Below are 22,102 nucleotides of genomic sequence, written 5' to 3'. Positions count from 1 at the left end.
AAAAAATAATACAGCATCCTGGCCTGGTAGCTCAATTGGTTAGAGCATCACGCTGATATGCTAAAGTTGCGGGTTTAATCCCTGATCAGGGCAGGTACAACCTTTATTTATGCAACCAATGAATGCATAAATAAATGGAACAACAAATTGATGTTTCTCTCTCTATAGCCATAAAAATGCAAACATTAAACTCTGTGTTTGTAAATCCCTAGAACGTCGTTACTCACAGTGAGTTTGGGACCAGCAGTAGTGGCAGTAGCTGGGGGAACCTCGGGGCCCAGTCCAATTTGGTGACTCAGAACCAGCGCTGTAAGCTGATCCCCAGTGGACTCCTGGTCTGGGAGAGTGCTTGACACACAGGTTGTTTGGTGGCCTGGGTGAACGCTGAGGCCACGGTCAGAGTCAGCGAGAGGAGTGTGGGGTGGGCTCCGTGGGAATGTGGCAGGCGCTCCATTAGCCATCAGGACGGGTCAGCGTTGGTCTGGAGTGGAAGCAGTCAGCCTGGTTTCCTGAGTTTACCCCGTTTGGCAGCCCAGTGGCACACGGCACGATCTCTCCATGCACCGTGAGGGGAAGATGCAGGATGCAGGGTGCAGGAATCGGTGGGAGCTCCACCACCGGGACGGCTGGCCAGGGAGTCCACGTGGGGTGGGCAGATGAGTGAGGCTGGAAGGGCTGGTAAATGGCAGCAAGTTTGAGGGACCAGAGGATGGGGGTGAAAAAGCAGATTCAGAGGCACAAGGGTGTGGGTGGGCCTGGAGGGGAGGAGGTGGGTGCTGAAAGAAGTACCTGCTTCCAGGGCCTCGGAAGTGGACATTGGAGGGACAGTAGGCTGGGTGTGCAGTCGCCAAAATAACGTGTACCCAGAGTTTTCACCTCTGATGTAGTTTCAGTCAGTTTATAGGGAATATCCAACTGGGTTGGGCCTGGATGGATTAGGAGACAGTGGTGTGACTTTTTAGAAGCATCAGTCCCAGGTAGTGTTGGGGGAAAAGTGTGACTAAGGTAAGCTGCAGTTTGGGGACAGGTGTGCTGAGGGGGAACCAGTGTGAGGATTCTATCCTAAGAAACTCTTTCCTCCCTTTAGCACTTGTGGTACACCATGCACTGCACTTTTCATCCATTTACTTCTTTGGTAGGTGCCATTGTCCCATTTTGGTAGATGTGGAGACTGAGTCACAGAGAGGTGAAGGGACCTGCCCAAGGTCATGCAGTCAGTGGCGGAAGGATTTAAACCCAGATGGCGGGGTCCAGCATCTGGGCTCATAACCACCGTGCCCTGTTCCACCTCTCTGCTCGTCTAGCTATTCAGAGTCAAACATATGTTTGAAAACACAGAAAGGAATTGATACAATTAGCCAAAATGTGAGAACATTTGTTTCCTTGTCTTCGAAAACACGAGACTTGGATTCTGGCCCTGGGGCTTCTACTCACTAGTTCTGCGACCTTGGACAAGTTGCGGAATACCTTTTAGCCTCTGTAACGTCAGGGGCTGGAACTAGCTGATCCCGAAGGCCCCCCTTCCGTCTCCGGAACTCTTTGAGTCCACGCTGACCCCTGCTGTTGGCCATATGGGCTGCTGGGTCCAGCCCTGGCTCCCCGCCCACCTTCCCCAGCCTGCCTCCGGTCTGCAGCCTGTGCTGCTTATCTCTCACCTGCCTGGCACCTCTCCACAACGGGGCGGCGGGGGCCTCGCAAGGCTCTGGGAATTGTTTGTCATTCTGTCACTGTGTCAGCAACTGCTTCCTCCTTCCGGCCCATTCCCTGTGCTGTGAAACTGGCATCTGCCTTTCCCCAGGTTCTCTAGGTTATGGGGGTGCCACTGTCAGAGAGAATTCTGGGAAAGGTCACAGAAATGATGGAACCATTAAGATGTTTCTACAAGACAGACGGTTTCTAATTCCTGATTTTTGTGGCAAGTTTTTGTAAGCTGGGGTTGAGTAATCAAGGCTGAGCCCTCTGGAACGTGACTTGTGCTTTCTTCCACACATGGCCCTCAGGTCTGGGGAAGAGCCTGGCAGACGTTACACCCCACAAGCTCTCGCTTTCCTAATACCCGCCCCTCCCACCCCCCATCCCTCGCCAGACTACAGGGAGACAGCACAGACAGCTTCAGATGCATCCAAACGTCTCCCGAAGGCAGGAGAGCTGAAATTCAGACATCTCCCATCAGTAGTCCTGATTGGCTAAGAACTGTGCTCCTAGGGTTTGGGGACTTCATTTTCATTCTCTTAGTCTGAGCGGGGAAGTTTCAAAATGATGTTGGGGGCAATGCCAGCTGAAAGGATCCAACCCGGGAAACTGCAGTCCTGCCAGGAGCCTGTGTTTCTGACCTCAGCCTTCTTTGCACCCTGGCCACTTGGAGGGGCGGCCGCTCTGCTGACCCCGTCTTGGGGCTGTGGATGCTTTCTGGGCTTAGCTGGGAACCCTCTAGCAGTGAGTTCCCGGCTGCGTTTGAAGTGGCTTGCTGTCACTTGCCATCCTGGAGGTGAAGGGGCTGCCGGTGCTTCCTAAATGCACTGCCCCTCTCCATTCCTAGGACAAGAACCAAGTGCAAGCCGGATTGGTGTCTGTCCAACATTGTGCTGCTTTGCTTGTGCTGCAGAGACGAGTTAAAAAACAAAACAAAACAAAACAAAACAGCTTTGGCATAGCTATTCATTTTCCCATTTTCTGAAGCCTGGCACGTCCAAGGTTTTTTTTATTTATTAGAAGGCATTGTAGTCCGTCATCTTGGAGAAACCCACACACAGACAGTTTCAAGCGAAGGCCTCGGAGCCGGGCGCGGAGCCAGGCGCGTGGTGGGCGGAGTCACGTTGCTCAAAGTCGCCAACTCTTGCCCAGCTATTACCCTGGGTTGCAGTACAAGACACTCCTATTTTTTCTTGTGCCCTTTTTTTTTCTTTTTATTTGTTTACTTTTGAAAATATTTATTTATTGATCTTTAGGAAGAGAGAGGGAGAGAAACATCGATTTGTTGTTCTGCTGGTACATACATTGCTGGTTCCCGTGTGTGCCCAGACGGGGGATTGGACCTGCGACCTTGGCGCATCAGGACGATGCTCTAACCCACTGAGTTACCCACCGGGGCTGGTGGTTTTATTTTTTAGAACTCGAGCATCATTTGAGGGGTATTTGCCATGTCCCCGACACTGTGGGAGACTACAGAGGAGTTAGGAAACGGAATCCAACATGGAAGCTGAACTAGTTACACTGAACAGCAGAGTGGATCGCTGGTGCTTTTTAAGCATCTGAGCGGATGCATTTTTAGATCGTTGTGCATATGGGACTGTCAGCGTCACGTGGGTACACCGGAGGCCTGGAGCTGTTGCTACGGAAAGCCTTCCTGGAGCAGGTGGGACTGGGAAGTGGTTTGTGCCGGGAGCAGGAAAAGCATTTCAGGTATGCAAGTGACCCGCGCCGTTTCAGAGGTTGGAGCAGGCCGGTGTGCGGGGGTTGGCGTCCCCTGTGGGGATTAGCCGACCTGAGCTGGAGCAGTCAGACCTCAGGGGCCCTGGATGTCACGCCCCCCGGGGGAGGCTGGCGGGAGGGAGCACGAGAGCAAAGCTGCCCGGGAAGGTGCCGCTGGGCCCACGGAGCAGCTGAGAGCCCACGCGCGCCGGGCTGCCGAGGGCTGCCGAGGGCTGCCGGGGCTGACAGGAAGCGCGCCTGCTAAATTAAGGCGATACGTCAGGCCATAATCCTATTTTTGGTTGTTTCTTACAAGGAAAATGGCTCCTAAAACAATTACTAATATTCCCCTTAGGTCGTTTATCAGAACATTTTGTCTGAGGACTATCACCTGGTAAGAGACACAGATGAATTTTAGAGGGGGAAAGGGGGCTTTTAGATGGTTTTCTATGGAAACAAGCTTTCTGCAATTATGTGGTCTATTCATCAGAGTCCCACTTTAATAACAATTTATCCCACAAACAAGTTTCCTCTGAAGCAACGGGATGAGTCCCAGAAAGCTTCGTGCGGTGCCTGGCTGGCGAGTGACTGTTCTCACACCTCATGGTGTTAAGCTGCCCAGTTGCCCCTCAGGGTTCGTGTGCAACAGAGTCAGTGTGCAGCGGGGTGTGAGCGGGTCCTAAGGAAGCGGCAGGGAAGCAGCAAGCCCGCTGATCTGCCCAGAGTGGGGGCCCGAGGAAGGCATGTGAACCTCAGAGCAAAGAGCTGCGAAAACCAAGCACAGACACAACTCCTGATGACTCTTCAGGTTTCCCCGAGTAGCCCTCACCACACAGCCATGGAAACGATCGGATGGTCCATGCCTGGGTTGCCCCTCTTTTGTTTGTATGTTGTCTCGGAACGATTTCCATTTGGAACTCAGTCCAGCCTCACTTCCTGGGAGAGCGGGGGACATGCTTTGACCCTGGTGCTCCTGCCTGTAGCCTGGACCAGCCTGTGTCGGCTCCTCTGTCGTGGGTCTCAGCGAGCCACCTGCCTTCAGAGCACAGCCGCTGTTGGTCTTTCTCACCCCTCAGGGCTGAGAAAGCAGGGCCACATCTATTTTCATCTCTGTGCCTAGGGAATCAAGTCTTTGAATGACTGAACTAATCTATTTTTTAGAAAACACCTGTATAACCCTGGCTGGTGTGGCTCAGTGGATTGAGCACTGGCCTATGAACCAACGGGTCGCTGTTTCGATCCCTAGTCAGGGCACATGCCTGGGTTGCCGGCCAGGTCCCCAGTAGAGGGCGTGTGAGAGGCAACCACACATTGATGTTTCTCTCCGTCTCTTTTTCCTTCCCTTTCCCTGTCTAAAAATAAATAAAATAGTTAAAAGAAAGAAAACACCTGTATATATATCTCATATGTACATATATAATATATACAATATATGACATATATGAAATCCACATATAGTCTGTTTGTGGACCTTGAGTCATCCAGGGGGCAGAGGTCAATGGTGTGTCCTCACTATCTTTGGTATGTGTGCCTACCATCTGTCCTTAGTATTTCTCAAAGAGTTGCTTGTGACTTCATTGCCAAGGCCAAGATTTGTGGGGTAGGTAGGCGAAAATGGAGTCTGCCATGAAAAGGGGGATGAGACGGTCTCCATTCTTCCTCACCCTCTTCCTCAGCAGCTTGTGCGGGACTCGTGGCTTCTCTTCATTGTCTCTGCTCTCCCTCCACCCCTTCCTCCCTTTGTGCAGTTGACTCAGCCCCTCCCACCCCAGACTGGCATCTGCTCCCTTGCTGGGCCTCACTGGGTTGTCCACAGGGTGGAGAAGCAGACTCCTTCAGTGCCAGTGCATGCTTCAAAGGCCTCGTGGCTGGGTTCGTCCAGACCTCAGCCCGCCTGCTCGTCCTCACCATTGCAGCACCCGCCACTGTGGCAGCATCCAGGGGCCCCTGTGCCTCCTCTTCCTGTCTACCTATTTCACGCCACTGTTCATGTTCTGTGCTGTGCCAGACATTATTCCGGAGCTCTGGGCCCCCATGGACAGTCCCTCGACTGCCATAGATGCCAGTCTCGATGCGGAGGTGGGACATATACACAGGAGGAGAGGTGCCGCTGCAGGAGTCTTCAAGGACTGTTAGAGAAAAGTGCTGGAAGTTTAGAAAACAGGGAGGACGTTCTGGGCTCGTTTAGGCAGAGGGGCTGTTGCAGAAGAGGCAGGACGACTGGCATAACCCTCTGTGCCTGTGTGTGTCACCACCCGGATGCCCTCTCCATATGTGTATCCATTTTAGGCTTTAGTGGCCTGTCTGGATTGGGAAGCTTTTGGAAGGATCTGAAGCACCCAGGTCATTGGCTGCTCCAGCCCCAAAGAAGAGTGATAAGAAGATAATGAAGCTGATGGGGCAGAATCTGGGGCTTGGAGTGTTGAGTTTGCGTCACTCCCTGGGTACCAAGAACAGGTCTCTGTCTGATGCATGTTTTTCTCGTCATGTGCTTGTTCTTCATTTCCTGTGATGAGCTGAACAAAGAGCTTTTTTTGAGAAATCATTGATGAGGGGCCGTTTCTGATATAAACAAGATTAATTACTCCTGTTATAACCCACCGAGATGGTGATCCGGAGATCAGTTCTGGCTCTAAAGTTCCAGTCTACAGAAGCTCACGCAGTCATGACACCACCAGACAGGTCGCTGGGCTGGGAGCGTGATGACGAGCAGGGAGCCATCGGCCCCTTCACGGGCTCACAGTCCAGGAGGGCGGCAGCCGAGCTCGGGGGGGCGGGGCAGCCAGGCCCAGCTGACCCTCAGCAGGCACGTGGTGAACCGCACCTGGGGCTGGAGACCGAGCCTGACAGAGGATTGGGAAAGGCTTCTGCAAGGAGGATCCACGTGAGCTCATTAGTCTTTTATTTTTAAAATTCTCACCCAAGGATATATTTATTGATCTTAGAGAGACAGAGGGAGGGGGAGAGAGAGAAACATCGATGTGAGAGAAAAGCATTGATTGGTTACTTCTCATAAGTGCTTCAATTGGGGATTGAACCCACAACCTAAGTATGTGCCCTGACTGGGGATTAACCCCACAAGCTTTTAGTGTATGGGATAATGATCCAACCAACTGAGCCACCTGCCAGGGCATGAACTCATTAAGCCTTGATGATCAGTAGGTGTTTGTCTGGCAGAGACAGGTGGATTATTTGTTCCAGGCAAGGGAAGAGTTTAGGCAAAGAAACATACCTGTTTTATACGAGTGTGCTTCTCTTGCTTGCATAAAGAAAACTTTCTTTCTTATGGCTGGAGTAGGGGGTGGAGTTATAGGGTCCTCAGAGGGAAAGGGGGGACTGGAGAGAAAATCCTGAGACTGAGAAGAGCCTTGAATGTCACCTGAAGGAGCCTAAGCCTGATGTTCTAGGTGAACTCGTCTGTTTTTTCTGGTTCAGTCTTCCCTAGAGTGCTCTAAGTTCCTCGTGCCCTTTATTTACTTGACACTTTGAAAGGTTTTCATTGTTGGAGGACTCCTCTCCTCCCAGCTTTTCTGCAAGGCTGCCACATGGTCCCATCCTCCTCGACTCTGGTGCTTGGCTGGGAGTTGGCTCATCGACTTACCTGCTGATGTGGTTCTGCACACAGTAGGTGTGCAATAAAGAACTGCTGAGTGAAGGAATGCAGTCTCAGGTTGATGGAGTTAAAGTCTTTTTCTGTTCAAGCCAAACCACCACATTGTGCTCCTTACGGATCTGCAGCAGCGAAGCTGGGCGTCGACCTGCACCCCACTCTTGGCCCCTGGCAGTGGGTCTGTGGATGTCAAGGGCAGGCTTAAGGGGTTGTTGGGGGGAGGGATGAGCAATGCAAAGGAAGTGGACATGAGAAACAGTAAAATAGGGGAGACCAAAGTAGGGGGTGTAGAATTTCAACAACGGTTATCTCAGGTGCCTTTCCTGCAAATTTAAACCCTCCATAAACCCCCCATTCTCTTTAAAATAGAGGCTAAAAGAGAGGACCAGGTGTTTGCAGAGAATTTGGCAGACTGTGTTGGCCAGTTCCAACGTGGAGAGGATTGCAAGTGGCTGAGTAGCGAGGAATGCTGGGCAGTGCTTGGGCCTCCAGCAGCTGTTAACGTTGTAGAACGCTCTAAAATAATCCTTGTGGATGGATCTTGCCTCAGCCTTTTCTGTCTCTGATCCCTACACAGAGTTGTTCAAATCATTTCATGTTTATTGGGTGATCTGGGTTACTCATCAGTACGGAATATCTCGAAGTGTTTTTGCATCTTTTTGTTGTTTGTGGGTCACCTGACTTCTCGGAACCTCAGTTTCCTTATTTAAACCCTCTGGGGTTGAGTAGTAGTTATTCACATGAGCAGGATTTGCAAACTGTAGAGCAGTGCTATAAATAAATGTAAGGTGGTTTTTGTCAATTACCGAGCCTTGAACGGCAAGGCTGCCTGTTCAATACTTGGCTTATGGTGTCAGTTCGGCCTCCATCGGGGAAGCAGAGCCACGATGAATATTGTGGAGTGGGCGTTTATTAGAGGCATCAGACTTCACACAGTTGTGGGAGGAGCTGGGGAAGCGAAGGCCTGAACAGGAGAGGAGGGTCGGGGATCCGGGAAAAGCCACCGTCAGCCAGCCCTCGTGAGGCACGGGTGGGGTGGATACGGTGGAGCTGGTGGAGGAATCTGGGACCGAGGCGGAGTAGGACTGCTGCAAAGGGAAGGCGAGCACAAAGGGAGGGCGATCGTCCCTCTTCACAGCTACCACTTCACCAGCCCAGCATCTGGTGGTCTGGGGGCATGCTGGTCAGTGAGGTCAGCAGTTGGGAGAAAGAGCAGAAAGAGCAAGGACCAACTAGTGCCCACTAACACCTGCACATCTGTCTCACCACCTTTCACTATGACAGCCCCCAGAGGGTGATGGATGCTGCTTTCTTTCCACTTCCCAAATCTCAGACACACTTCATCCAACTGTAACCCAGAGCTGCACAGGGAAGAGGATTCTGGGAAATGTAGTTTCGACGTAGCTGAGTGGGCACGTGCCGAACCCTCCACTTTCCACTTTCGTAATGTAGATTTAAAGATGTTGCGTGGCTTGGCCTCCCAGCGTCTCTCAAGGCCAGCGAACTGAAGGTGATGTTGTGGTTATAGGATCTAGATCTTCACTGCTTGGAAGTCCGGTTAGCTGATGATCCACTCTTTAAGTGACTTTCCCTGCGTGCCTCAATTGCTGGTGGCATTTGATCTCCTGGCTTCCTTCCCTGTCTGTAGTGCCAGAGGTGACAGCTGTCTCAGCAGCAAAAGCTGAGGGAACTCACATTGACCGTCAAGAGTCTGTCGCTTTGGGGGGCTACAAAGTCTCCTGTCCCAAATTCTTGTTTGACCAGGGAGACATCAATACTTACTCCTCCTTGCCCCGTGTGCAGGCTAAAAGATTTCCGGATATGAATGACAGCCGACTAGAGCCAGAACTGTCATGCGAAAGTTAAGTGAGAACAAGGTTCATCCCTCTGCCCCCCCCACCCCCTGTGGTCTGTAAGTCCCAGCCGCCCCTGTGCTCATGTTTCTGCAGCCAGCCGGGGCCAGCAAGGACCTGGGGCTGCCTTCTGTGGTCACCTTGGGCCTTGGGAAAATAGCATACCTGGACCTGGTCATGCCTGAGTTCTGTCACCTTTTTGACTGTCGCCTCTGGTATCTCCCTCTGTGACCACACTCTCTTCCCTTTACACCTTCCAGTTTGCCTCAAGTCTGTGGAAGCTACTCTCCATCCTCACTGTGATGCCCTGATCTCTTTTTTTACTTGCCTTTTATTTTATTAAAAAAATAATTGTTATTTTTAAATTACAGTTTATATTTAAATGTTATTTTGTATGAGTGTCAGGTGTACAGCATGGTGGTTAGACAGTCAAATATTTTGTGGTGTGTCCCCCCCCATATTTCCAGCCCACCTGGCACCGACATGGTTATCACAGTGTTACTATGTCGCCTATGCTGTACCCTGTGTCCCCATGACTGTTCTGTAGCTGCCAATCTGTACTTCTCAATCTCTTCTCCTTTTCACCCAGCCGCCAGCCCCTCTCCCTCCGGCAACCATCAGACTGTTAATGTCCTTGATCTTGAACATTCCTTTTCTCCAGTCCACTAGGCCACTCCCCTGGTTCTTATCCAGGGCAGACGCTGGTGGTCGGCAGTTTAGCAGTGAGCTTGTTAACATCCTCGGACCCCTTGCCGTATTTCTTTGCCAGTCTTCCTGCCGTGGTTGAGTAGTGCACACCAACCACAGTCTCTGAGCTCAAGCCTTGTCATCTTGCTGGGGGAAAAGTCTCAAAACCCGCTCACCCGCGTGTCCCACAAAGTCAGGGTGTCCATGCTGCACCCGAGCCCTCCTGTGAGTCCAGACGGCGCTTGTTTCCTGTTGTCATTGTAACACCTGTTCTGTGCCGTCCCCCGAGTCTCCAGGACCTGAACCCCTCTCTGCTCCTTTACTGAGGCAAGGGAGACCAAGCTAAGGCTTCTCAAGCCTTTTTGTCTCGAAACTTCTATATTTTTACCCACCCTTTTCTCCTAAATTCTGGGAAAGGTAAGGCCTCTATCTTTGGCTCTTTTCCTCTGTTTATGTGCATTACTCCCTGCTCATGTGAGCCCATGCAGCCTGTGGCTCTAATACCATCCACATGCTGGTGATGACCTTCAGTGAATGTCTTTGCTTGGATCTCCCCTGCGCTCCACACACAGGTGTCTGCTGCTTCCCCACCGCACCCCGCTCTCTTGTCTAACTGGCATCTCACTCTCAAAGCCGTCAGAAGCAAACTCGAGCTTTGCCCAACACAAATTCGCCTCCTCACCTCAGTGAATGGCTTCACCGTGCACCCGGGTGCTCCAGACAGAGCCTCGATCATCCCAATTCTTCTCTCCCTGGCTCTCCGCATTCAAATGGCATTACGCCTTTTCATTTTATAATCGAGATATGTCTGGAGTCCAGCCACTCCTGAGTCTCACTGCCACCACAGCCCAGGCTGGTGTTCGTCATGTTTTACTCGATCTACCGTAGCGTTCGCCATACTGGTGTCCTTGCTTCCTGACTGGCCCATCCGTGGTTCATCTTTCACACAGCAGCCAGGGCGAACCGACACAGGTAAAGCAGCCCCTACCATCATCCAGGTCACGAGCTTTCCCAGTCCACCAGAATCCAAGGCCCCGCCCTCCTTTATTATAGTCCAGTCACACTGATGTTTGTCTGTCCACCGAACATACCAAGCTGTCTGTCCGGAGCATTCTTGCCCCAGAGTCAGGCCTTCCTCCTCCAGTTCTGGTCTGAATTCAAACATGACCTTGCCAGAGTGATCTTTCTCTTCACTGTGGTCTTTCCTGACCACCCTGGCTAAAGGCAGCCCAACCCCCCACCAGGTCACTACATATTAGCATATTTTATCTTGAGAGCCGTTGTCAGCCCTCTGGGTTTGTTTCCTCGCTCTCCTTTCTGGAACACACGCTTCCTGTGAGCGGGGACTCCTACCTGCACGTGCCCAGTGCTTCGCAGGAACTGACTGGCTGACTCTCCAGGACAAACTTCCCACCGGTGCCCTTCCTCTCCTCTTGTCTGCTTTGGGGTCTTTTTCACAGTGCTGCCCTCTCCTCCTTGCATCTTTGATGGTTGCCGGTCTCCTGGCTCTTTCTCTCCAAATTCCACGCCACAGCACTGAACAGGCACTTCTCTGAGTCACTGGTTCAGTCGTCTTTTCTCAGCACCATCCACCTTGACTTTCCGGCAGGGTTGACGCTGTTCACTTTCTCTTCGTGAAACGTGCGCTAGGTTTCTGCTCTAGCTATTGCGCAGGATGCAGGCCTGGGTCCTGCCTTAGAAGCTTGCAGTTTGCCAGGAGCAAGTGGAGGGCGTGTCTTCAAGTACACCAGCTGGTGCGCATGTGCAACCCTCCCTCCTCAAACGCTTGCATCCCTTGGCTGCGGGGACAGAAGACTTTCCTGGTGATCTTTCTGAGTGGCCAGTATTTCTTTTTTCTTTGCTAACGTCTTTTTCTTCTGCCTGCGTCTTAAATATAGGCCATCGCTATGGTTTTTGTCCCTTTCCCGCTTCTCTGGACTCTGTCCCTCCGAGACCGCACCGACCTCCACATCTTTACCTGTAGACAGATCTCCTCTTCACCCCCGTCCCTCCAGGCACACGGTTGCACGTTCATCTCAGGGTCAGATATCTCCTGGGGGCTGCCCTTCCCACCGCCCCATGGACCCTTCACCTTGGCTGACTCTCATGGACTGCCTTTCCCCGCTGTTTCCCTGCCAGCTCTCAGCTGCCCTTTGACTGTCCGTCAGCTGCCCCTGCCAGCGTGCCTGTCGGGGCTGCTGCCTTCCTGCTCCCGGCATTGCCCTCAGCACGGCTCGGCTGTCCCCTTGTAGGGGACTCCAGACCGAGCTGTCCTGTGTCTGCTGCAGCCTCCTTACCACTCCCCACAGCCCCCTCCGAGGTCCTTGCTTCTGTTCTGCCTTTTAACTCCAGTCACCTTCCTCCTCAGTGACCCCGTCCAGCCTCTCCCCCACCCCCACACCATTTTTCAGAGGCCCAGTTCAAATGCTGACAATGCTTCGACCTCTTCACTGGCCTTTTTGGATGGACACACCCTCACCGTTGAACTCGGTGGCACTTGTTAGTACCTCTCTTTGGTTATTTATGTCCTGCCTCCTATTACAACTTGTATGTATACCCTCTGACCCTGAACACATCACACACGAAGTCCCCTGAAAGAAGATCCAGAGGCTGACTTACCTTTCTCCTCTGAGGGGGTGACATTGTGTTTGTCTAGCGTATCAGTGAGGTCTTAGCTGAACCTCTCTGTGAAAAGTGAGGAGGAGGCCTGCTCCAGGAGAGCCCCTTTGCGTTCAGATGGGGTTTTGAAGCACGGCCACGAGTGGCTTCATGGCACACCCCCTGCTGGCTGTGACTCACTCGGTGCACACTGCTGGGTGTTCACCCCTCGGGGCCGTCTGGGCAAAAAGCCGCACATTCCCCTCCTGCCGGGCCTCTCAGCCGCAGGCATGAAGACACAAAGGTTTTGCATTTGTTGGTTCAGATATGCCAGTAAAGGCTCCATAAAAATTTACAAGTTCGACCTCTGTGTTCACTTCCAGCTCACGCGTGGGCTGGGAACTCCCTGTGGCAATCCACAGGTCTCCGGTCTCTCTTAAAGGCACCTTGTAAGGTCTCAGGAAGGGGGACTTCTGTGCGTGTCCTTTTGTAAAGCAAACTAAAACACCATATAGTGCGTGTCTTGTTTCAGTATTTCAGCTCTACTTGTGCCCTGGGTTCGAAGGTGCCGATACTTCCAAATGGCTCCGATTGGGAAGTCAGGCTGTTTGCTTCTAGGCAGCTCAGTGACATGATAAAATCTGAGCAGTAATAGAAACGATCGCAAAAATCCTTTGCTGTACTCTGCAGGTCTTGATTTAGAATAATGCTGATGATAATCCAAGAAATAAAATCTGTTTCCCTCGGATATCATGAGGGCAAGAGAGGGTAGAGAAATTCAGTTCAGTCTTTTTTTTTTTTAACAAACTTATTTATTTATTTTTAGACAGAGGGGAAGGGAGGGTTTAGAAAGAGAGGGAGAGAAACATCAATGTGTGGTTGCCTGTCATGTGCTCCCCTACTGGGGACCTGGCCCACAACCCAGGCATGTGCCCCGACTGGGAGTCAAACCCGTGACCCTTTGGTTCTCAGGCTAATGCTCAATCCACTGAGCTACATCAGCCAGGGCTGGTTTAGTCTTTATTAGCTGATCTCATAATGAGTCCTAACAGTTGCCAATCCCTGAACTAAACATTGCAGGGATAGATTACCTTGAAAGACCAGGCCTGACTTTTCCTGCCCACGCCCATCCATTCTGTATGACAAAGGTGAAGGCATTTAATTATTTTCTTAAGTGTTTCAGAGGTGGGCCACTGTTAATCTGGAAACAGTGCCCTCGTGATTACTGATTGCCCAAGATGCTGTGATTGCGAATTACCCGAGCTGCTGAAAAGTCAGAGCAATGGGCTCCCAAAAGCCCTTCCTACAGGATTTTGCAAGTTCCCTTCACCTTTTTTGAATTTGAAAGTGCGAGATGTTAGAGTTGCTATCACTTAAAATAACAGAGGTAGTGTGTCAGAAAAACTGTTGAAGAACCTGGGAGATATTTTTAACAATCCCATTTCTCTGTTTCTCTCATCGGTCTACTTCATCTTGAGAATATGTATTGCTTCTCTTAGTGAAGCATGTCTTTTACTTTCCCGCCTACCTGGTTGACATTGCCCTTGGAAAATTTGAAGTATTTTATAGGGAATTTCAAGCTTTCTCCCTCCTACTCAGAACAAAGACAAAATCAATGGAAGGTGGGAATATCAACAGCACAGCTGGAGGCAAACCAGCCCAGCCAGCTGGCCTTGCTGGTGGAGACGGCCAGGTGGAGATGGCCAGGTGGAGACGGCCAGGTGGAGACGGCCAGGTGGAGATGGCCAGGTGGAGACGGCCAGGTGGAGACGGCCAGGTGGAGATGGCCAGATAAACCTGGGTTTGAGGCCCTCCCCCAGGAGCTGTTAGGACCCATCAGCAAATTCATTGACTTCTCTGAGTATCAGTTTCCTCGGGTTCAGTCCTCTGTCTCCTCAGTTCTGTGATAGGATGGCAGTGTCCACCTTACGGTTCTGTTCTGCCTATTAATTAAGATGATTTATGAATAGTTTCTACCTCAGTGCATGGCATATAAGGTAGATGCAGTATATTATTAGTTCAGTCTTAATTGGTGAGGTACTCAGTGATGAATCCAAGTGAACTCATGACAAAATCAAATACTTGAGAACTGCTTATATGATTTGAGCTGAAATTATGGAGTCTTTGATTAATCAAGTATTTTTTATTATTCCCCTCTGCCCTCCGTTGGTTTATTTGTTATGCATTCTTTCATGGTTGTGGTTATTCTAGAGATTAGAACATGCATTGTGGACTTTTACTGTCTACCGGTGGCCCTCTTATCGCTGCAGGACAATGGTAAGCCCCCAAACAGTTAAGCCCTATTTACTCCCCTCTTTCCCTCACTTTTTGTGCTGTTGATGGCCTACACTTTAATTATGCATATATTTTAAATTCCAGAAGACACCGCTGATACTGTAGTAGAGTGTCAGTGTTCAGCAGACCAACCCCGTAGTCACCCTTCCCTTTGCTCTCCGCCTGTCTGCCTTCCCATGATTCAGTCTGGTATCAGCTTCTTTCTAGTTGAAGAACCCCCTTTAATATGTACCTTCATTATTTCCGTAGTATTTCTTTTCATTGTTGAAAGGTGGTTGAAAGCATATTTATTTTTACCTTTTTTTTTTCCCCAAGGATTCTTTTCAGTGTAGACTTTTAGGTTGGCTGTTTCCTTTCATTGCTTTAAAGATGCCGTTCCATTGTCTTACGGGCTTCTCTTCTGTTGAAAGTCTGCTGTCCCGGTTCCGCCGCTTCCTTCCCCGCCCGCAGCAGTTCTGCTGTGAGGTACCTGGGTGTGGTTTTCTCCGTGTTTATATTGCTTGGGATGCACAGCGCTCCTCGAGTCTTGGGCATGCTGTCTTGTTGGCTTAAGAAATCCCTTAGCCAGTATGTCTTCAAAAATTAACTCTGCCTAATTCTACCACAGTCTTTCTCCTCCTGGGACTCTGTAATGCATGTTCGAGCTCCTTTACTGTCTCTCGTGTCTTTTAGGTTCTTTTCTGTATTTTTCATCCTTTTTTACACACTGGGCTTCCGTTTGGATAAGTTATACTGTCTTTTCTTCTGATGCACCTAATCTGCTATCAAATCCATGTATTGAGCTCTTAATTTCAAATATTGTATCTTTTTAGTTTTAGAATTTCAGTTTGATTATTCCAATAGATTTTAGGTAAGAGGTGAAATCCCGTTGTCTATTTCTTTAGTAACTAATTGCAGTCGCAGTCCGTGTGTGACAGCGCCGGTGTCCGGGTCGCTGTGGATCTGTTTGTGTTGTCTGGTTTTTTTCTCCGGTTTTCAGTCCCTTGGTCCTGTCATTTGGAATGTCTGCTAAGTTATGACTGAACACTGAAAAGTTATGGAGGCTCCGTAAGCTATTTTCTTCTTCCCGAGATCTACCTTTTTAGTTTTGCTGGCAGGCTTGAAGAGTAAGAGAGGTGAGACTATAATCCAACGAGGAATTGAGATGCTTTGAGACTGGATTTTGGTATTGATGAGAGCTAGCTGTCTTTGAACTTTGCTCTTACTCCGAGGGCATAGCCCTTGCAGAGTTGTAATGGAAAGTCTGTGGTGTTTACTATACATAGCCTACCTTCCTTGGTGAACTTTACTGTGTATAATCTACCTTCCTCTGTGTCCTCAGTACTGTGAGATGGCTGAAAACTTTGCTTAACCTTTTGGCCTCTTTGTAGTTACTTTGTGCTGAGTTTCTCAGCGCTCACAGCCCCCCTCCCCAGCACACCCAAGCAGCCTTCATGACGTCAGTCTCCTTCATGGGGAAAAGCAACATGGTATGTTGGCTGCTACTCTGCTGCTGCCTTCTCTCCTAGGGTCTTGGCTCTTCAAATTACGACTTTCTAATGGACCTGAACTTCAGTCGCTGCCTTCCTGGCCGGGAGCTCTGAGCTACTAACTTTACTGAGTGTCTGAGCTGCACCTGCTGAAGTCGGCAAATGCCCGGAGAGAAAGGGCAGTGGGCGTTGCCAGGTCCGCCCCGGGGTCTTTCTGGGATCTCGGCCCCTCGACCCTGGATTGCTCGGTGGTGTGTTCAGTGCTCTGTCTCTTGTCATCTGTCCGTCTTTTGTGGCTGTTCTCCGGGCAGAACCTGATCTGACACGAGCTGCTCTGTCCTGGCAGAAAGTGACAATCCCCTGGAAGGGGCAGTCTCGGTTCTTGGTCTTTTGAAATGTGAACCCTACTGACCCCCCTCCTCCCCAAAAAGTATTTGAGGTAATTTATAGTGAAATACACATACATGCAATAAAAACCTTAAAATAAGGGTAAAAAAAATCAAAAGCACAAGAACAGCAGAGAAGGCAGAGGAAGGCGTAAGACAGGCAGGGCATTGAAAGGAAACTTAAACTGTGGTGGTTTCCATGGCTGATTGTGATACTTAGTACAGGGCTTCCTTGATGCTAAGGTGCAAAAGGACACATGAATTTCATGTGTGTTGGGGAAAACAGGACTTGGCAGTTGGAATAGAGCAAAGATGAAATTAGCAGTAGCACGTGTATTTGGTTTGTTGGTTTTGTTTTGTCTTTGGCTGTTTTGATTTTGTTTTTGTAGACTGAGACAAAAACTTTTTCAACCGAAGTTTTGGAGGCAATGGAGGGTTCTGAGAGGGTCCGGTCTAATCAGGGGGTTACACGCTCTGGGCCGCTTAGTGACTGGGATCACTGACGGTCTGGCATCGAAGCCTTAATACCGCTGCACAGTCAGATATTAAAATGCCCGTACTGCCCTGGCAGGGTAGTTCAGTTGGTTAGGGTATCGTCAGGCCATATATGTCAAGGTTGTGGGTTCAATCCCAATCAGGGCACATACAAGACTCGACCAATGAATGCATAAATAAGTGGAACAAATTGAAGTTTCCCTCTCTCCTCCTCTCTCCTTTCTTTTCTCTCTGAAAGCAATAAAAAATTTTTAATGCCCTTATTTTGTCTTGAGTATTGAAGGTATTCTGGGGCTCTGGTTTAAGTGGTAAGAGATGCTTATATATTGCTTGTCCTTTGGTCCATCGACAGATATTTTTTATGGCACTTAATTCTAAGGGAATTTTGTCATGGAATTTTGTGTCATTGAACAACACAGTGGTGTCCTCAGTATTACTTTTAAAGGTGATGAAAAAATGCTTTTCATATGATGGTTCCTCATGTTGACACTTGAAAACAAATTAAACCATAATTTTAAATCAATATCAATAACGACTCTTAATTTGAAATGCTGGTGGAGTTTAGAAAACCCGAGGAAATTTTTATTTTTTCCCCCTCAGTTATCAACTGTTACAAGAGATTTTGACAAAAACTGGCAATGTGTGGCTGTGCAGATATGTTTTCGGTTTGAAAAGAGCCATATGCTTTATTTTTTATCATTTATATTTATTTTAAAATATTATTAGCTGTTATTTAACACTATTAAAGGAACTCTGTGCTAAATACCAGATTGCTTGTAGTAAGTTGAAGTTCTATCACCAAAATGTAAAATCTTGATTTGCATGACTGAGGGGACAGCTCAGTTCTGCATGCAAGACACAGCCTGGATTTGTATCTTTTCAGATTAGAACCTGATCTTTCAGGCATGGGCTCCTGTCTGCTTTGCTCTCCCAGCGGCGCTGTGACACAGCCAGTCGGAGATACTCCATGGGTCCGGTTGGACCGTGGCGGCAGGAGCGCCTAAGTGACCGGGGGAGAGGGGCAGGCTTTACAGAAGAAGCAGTGCTGGCGCTGCTTCCTGCACGAGGCTGAGAGATGGCCGGGAGGGCGTTCCGGCCGCAGGAGGCAGAGGCAGAGGCCGTGGGCCACGAGAGAGCATGGTGTTTACAGAAAATGAAGGGTCCTGGCTTCTCCACAGTTCACATCACACACGGCTCCCTGTGACCGCCGCACAGGGGCCTGGGCTAGGGGCTCCCCAGCACAGACTTCCAGAATGAGATCCGCACCTCCTTCTCATCCTGGGACTCCGAAGCCCTGGACTGCCCTCCACCACTGTGGCCATCACCATGTCTTCTGGGGTCTTTAGGGCCATCACTGGTTTTCTTGGAGTGTAAGCATTCTGAGGTGAAGGGGTTGTCAGAGAGGAAGCAGGAGTCCTAGCCATGGGCCAGCCACACATGATCTGGTGTGTCTCTTATCCAGTGGCTCAGCCAGCAAACATTTATTGGACAACTACCATGTACCAGGCTCTGTGTGTGTGTGTGTTGTGTGTGCATGAACAAAACAGCCCCCAAAATCCCGCTCATATGGAACTTACACTCTAGTGGGAGAAGACAGACAATAAATAGCAGTAAAAACATACAAATATACATGAAGTGTGTTAGTGGTAAGTAAGAAGAAGAAGCTGGGCAGGACTGAGAACGGGGGTGGGGGTAACTATACGGGGGTTGGGAAAGGCCTTGCTAAGAAGGTGACGTTGGGAGAAAGGTCTGAAGCTGGTGAAGGAGCCGGGGTGAGTGCGAGGGCTCCGGGCGGAGGAGATGTGCAGACGCCCCGAGGTTGCAGCAGGCCTGGCTTGTTCTAGGAACCCTAGGAAGAAAGCATAGGTGACATATGGTGGACGGAGCCAGAGGGAGAGGAGAGGGAGGCTCGAGGAAGGCCAGGTGTTGTGAGTGAGGTCTTGATGGCCTCCCAGAGGACTTCTGGCTTTTCTCTGAGGGAGGTGGGGAACGATTGGAGAGTGTTGAGCAGAATAACGACATCATACAACTTAAGCTATGAAAAGGCCGATTTTTAAGACCAGAGGTCGAGAGTAGAAGAAGCCAGGAGGCCAGTTGGGAGGTGGTTGCTGTAATCCGGGTGGAGGGGACGGTGGCTTGAAGCAGGGCGGTCACAGCGGGGGCCCTGGAAGACAGACTGTGTCCTGTGGGGGATAAGGAGCCAGGAAGGACTTTGGGCCAGGAAACGAACATGAGGTGTGTGTTATAAAGAGATGATATTGGCGATCCTGCAGGAGCAGGATTGGAGCGACAAGGAGCTGGATCAGTTTCCGAAGCTCTAATCGCAAGAGTAAAGATAAGAGACTCTAGCTGGGGCCCTTGTGGGCAATTGTCAACCCTTCTTCTTTTTTAAGATTTTATTTATTTATGTTTAGAGAGAGGGGGAGAGAGGGAGAAAGAGAGGGAGGGAAACATCACTGTGCGACAGAAACGTCAGTCTGTTGCTTCCTGTATGCACCCCAACTGGGACCGAACCCACAACTCAGGCATGTGCCCTGACAGGGAATTGAACCGGTGACTTTTCGCTTTGGGGGACGATGCCCAACCAACCCAGCCACACCAGCCACACCAGGGCAGCCCTGGTCAACTTCTTACGTGGGATAGGAATGGACAAGATTTGTACATTTGGAAACTCGTGTGCAAACCTCGTCAAGGAAGCAAAGTCAGCGGCCATGATCAGGTTTATTCTAGAGGCGGCCTGCAAAGCCCACAGCCGCCCAAACTCACCAGGTGCCGGTCACGGTCATGGGCACTCCATAGCTCCCTCCTTCGAGGGGAGCATGGTGGCTGTCATCTCAGTTTCTCAGGTGGGGAAATGTGGGTGCAAGGAAGTTAGGCTCGAGGCTCTGCTGCTTCTTAAAGATCGGCACTCTGGCAGTTCCTTCTGAAAGATTTCTTAAGGAGATTCCGAATCGTCTGGTCGTCTCTGACATTGCATGGGAAAAGAGATCTTCCCTTTCCTTTGTGAGCTGTGGTGGTGATGGCTTCACTGCTGGGTAGGCATGAGTTCAACGCTCTGAGTTGCCAGTGACAGAAATTAGGTTAAGGAACATAAGTGAGAGTGAAAGGAACTGCAAGAAACAGAAATGTCCAGAGGAAGAGGGGGGGGTGTGTGTGTGTGTGTGTGCATGCACGTGTGCGTGCCTGTGTGGGTCTGGAAAGGGTGCAATGATTTAGAACATGTGGCCATGTTCATTGATGCAGATGACGTCGTCAGGTCACTAGGCACGTGCTGTCTCCTCGCTGGTTGCTGGCTGGGGTCTCTCCTATGGTAGGTGGTGCCCCACCTTGTCAGGAGGGCCGCCCACCTGCAGCTTCAGCTCAGGTCATCTTTATGGGACCCTGTTTCTGGAGGAGGTGACAGTGTCTCCCTGAGGAGCTTCAACAAAGAGGAGGCAGGAGAATTCTGACTCACCTGGCCTCAGCTCCGTGGTCCTTCCTGGGGGTGGGGGCGCAGGGTCGGCCCCATCTGAGGGGCATGTAAGGCATGCCGGGCAGCAGCCATGGAGAAGTGTTTGCAGGAAGTTCCAGGTGCGAGGCCACAGACATCACCGTCTAGGCACACCCTTGGGGGGAGGGAGCAGCGTGCTCCCGTCTTCTCCGGGGTTGGCGGCACTATTCTCCGTGGGAAGCGATGTGACCCTTGAGTTGCCAGCCCCGATCACTTTATTTTTAGGGAGCCCCCCAGCTCAGAGGGCCCGCTAACCCCATTGCTCTTCCTTGGATGTGAATGTTTCCTTTTTTCCAGCTCAAAGTAAATGATGAGGGGTGGAAAAAAACAAGAGATGACTTTAAAAAAAATTTCTCAACTTTTTTTACCCTGACACAAATTAAGATAAAAAGTGACTTCATACTGTGGGATACACACACCTTTGTTTACCTAACAAAACGTAATGAAACACGAGTTATTTCTTACTTAGTGTAAGAGACTCTAATATTTTCTGTTCTGCTTAATTTCATTAAAACACACACGCGTGCTGATCACAGCCATTATAAATTCCTTTTACAGCCCACTGAACAGTGGCAACTGGAGTTTGGAAAACACAAATTGATCCATTGAAAAACAAGCAAGAATTGTGTATCAGATTTGCTAGGGCAGCTGTAGCAAAGCCACACAACCTGGGTGGCTGGAACCACAGGAGTCCGTTGTTCTGCAGACGAGCGGTCCAGGCGTTGTCAGGCTCGGTGCCTCCTGGGGGCTGTGAGTGAGGATCTGCTGCACGCCTGTCCCCGGGCTGCTGGGGCTGGCTGGCAATCTTGGGTGTTCCTTGGCTTGTGGATGTTTCCCCTTCTCTCCGCCTTTATCTTCACACGTGTCTCTGTGCATACACGGCTTTGTCCAAATTTCCCCTTTTTAAGGGCACCAGTCATTAGATTAGGGGCCCACTCAACTCGAGCTGGACCTCGTCACGACAACGAATTATGTCTGCAGTGACCCTGTTTTGAAATAAGGTCACCTTCTGAGGTACTGGGAGCTAGGACTTCAACATAGGAATTTCAGGAGGAAAAGGGACATGATTCAACCCATAACAAATGATAAAAATACAAAATTGGAAATAAATAATGGGAGTTCTTATTATGTGGCGGACTCTCAGCTACATGTTTAGTTTCATGAGCTCACTGAATCCTTCTTGCCCCATTTAATAGTTGGAAGGCAAGGCTGAGAGGTCTCTCAGATTTGAACTTGGGCCTCCTTGATTTCAGAGCCCATGCTTTTTCCTGTGTACCTTATGCATAGACCATCAAGAAGGAGCCGTGCAAGTGCAAGTTCACTTGGTCTGGGTTGCAATGCTAAACACAGGTGGTAAACGGACTATGGAATTGTGCCAGAGTTCTTTGCAATGAAGATGTCTTCGGGGTCACACAGGAATGCCAGCGAACTCTTGGCTTTGTGCACAGTCTTGTCCCCCATGAGTGGCTGCGTTCCTAACAACACCCGGCCCAGCAACCAGCCGGACCACGCACTCTCTCCCTTAGTGTTTTCCTATCCTCGCTCTGAATTTTGATCAGGGTGAAGAGTAGGGAGAAGGAAATGAGCCAGAAAATAGAAAATTAATACTTGGTAGAGTCATCATATTTTAAAATTTGTAGACAATGTGGGATAATCAGAGTTAAATCATGTTATCAGCAGGCTGCTGTAGGATTGAAAACTTGGCATCCATCAATGTAAATCAGGTCCCAGGAGCCCCCGGGAGTGGTGGTCTGCGGGGATGAGGGCTGGTGCAGAGCGGGCAGAAGTGTAAATACTTGATTAGCTGT

At 50.0% G+C, this 22,102-nt stretch overlaps 1 protein-coding gene across 1 annotated transcript in view; it reads left to right on the top strand.

The window, feature by feature from the left end:
• The window catches only part of PTGFRN (prostaglandin F2 receptor inhibitor), a 75,111-nt gene that overhangs the window by 7,638 nt on the left and 45,371 nt on the right, over positions 1 to 22,102 (top strand). The window lies entirely within an intron of this gene.

The sequence above is a fragment of the Phyllostomus hastatus genome, unplaced genomic scaffold (genome assembly GCF_019186645.2).
Source record: "Phyllostomus hastatus isolate PE091 unplaced genomic scaffold, TTU_PhHast_1.1 phas_scaffold_216, whole genome shotgun sequence".
Taxonomy (NCBI): domain Eukaryota; kingdom Metazoa; phylum Chordata; class Mammalia; order Chiroptera; family Phyllostomidae; genus Phyllostomus; species Phyllostomus hastatus.
The sequence above is the reverse complement of the archived record's forward strand: the minus strand, read 5'-3'. Positions and strand labels throughout refer to the sequence as shown.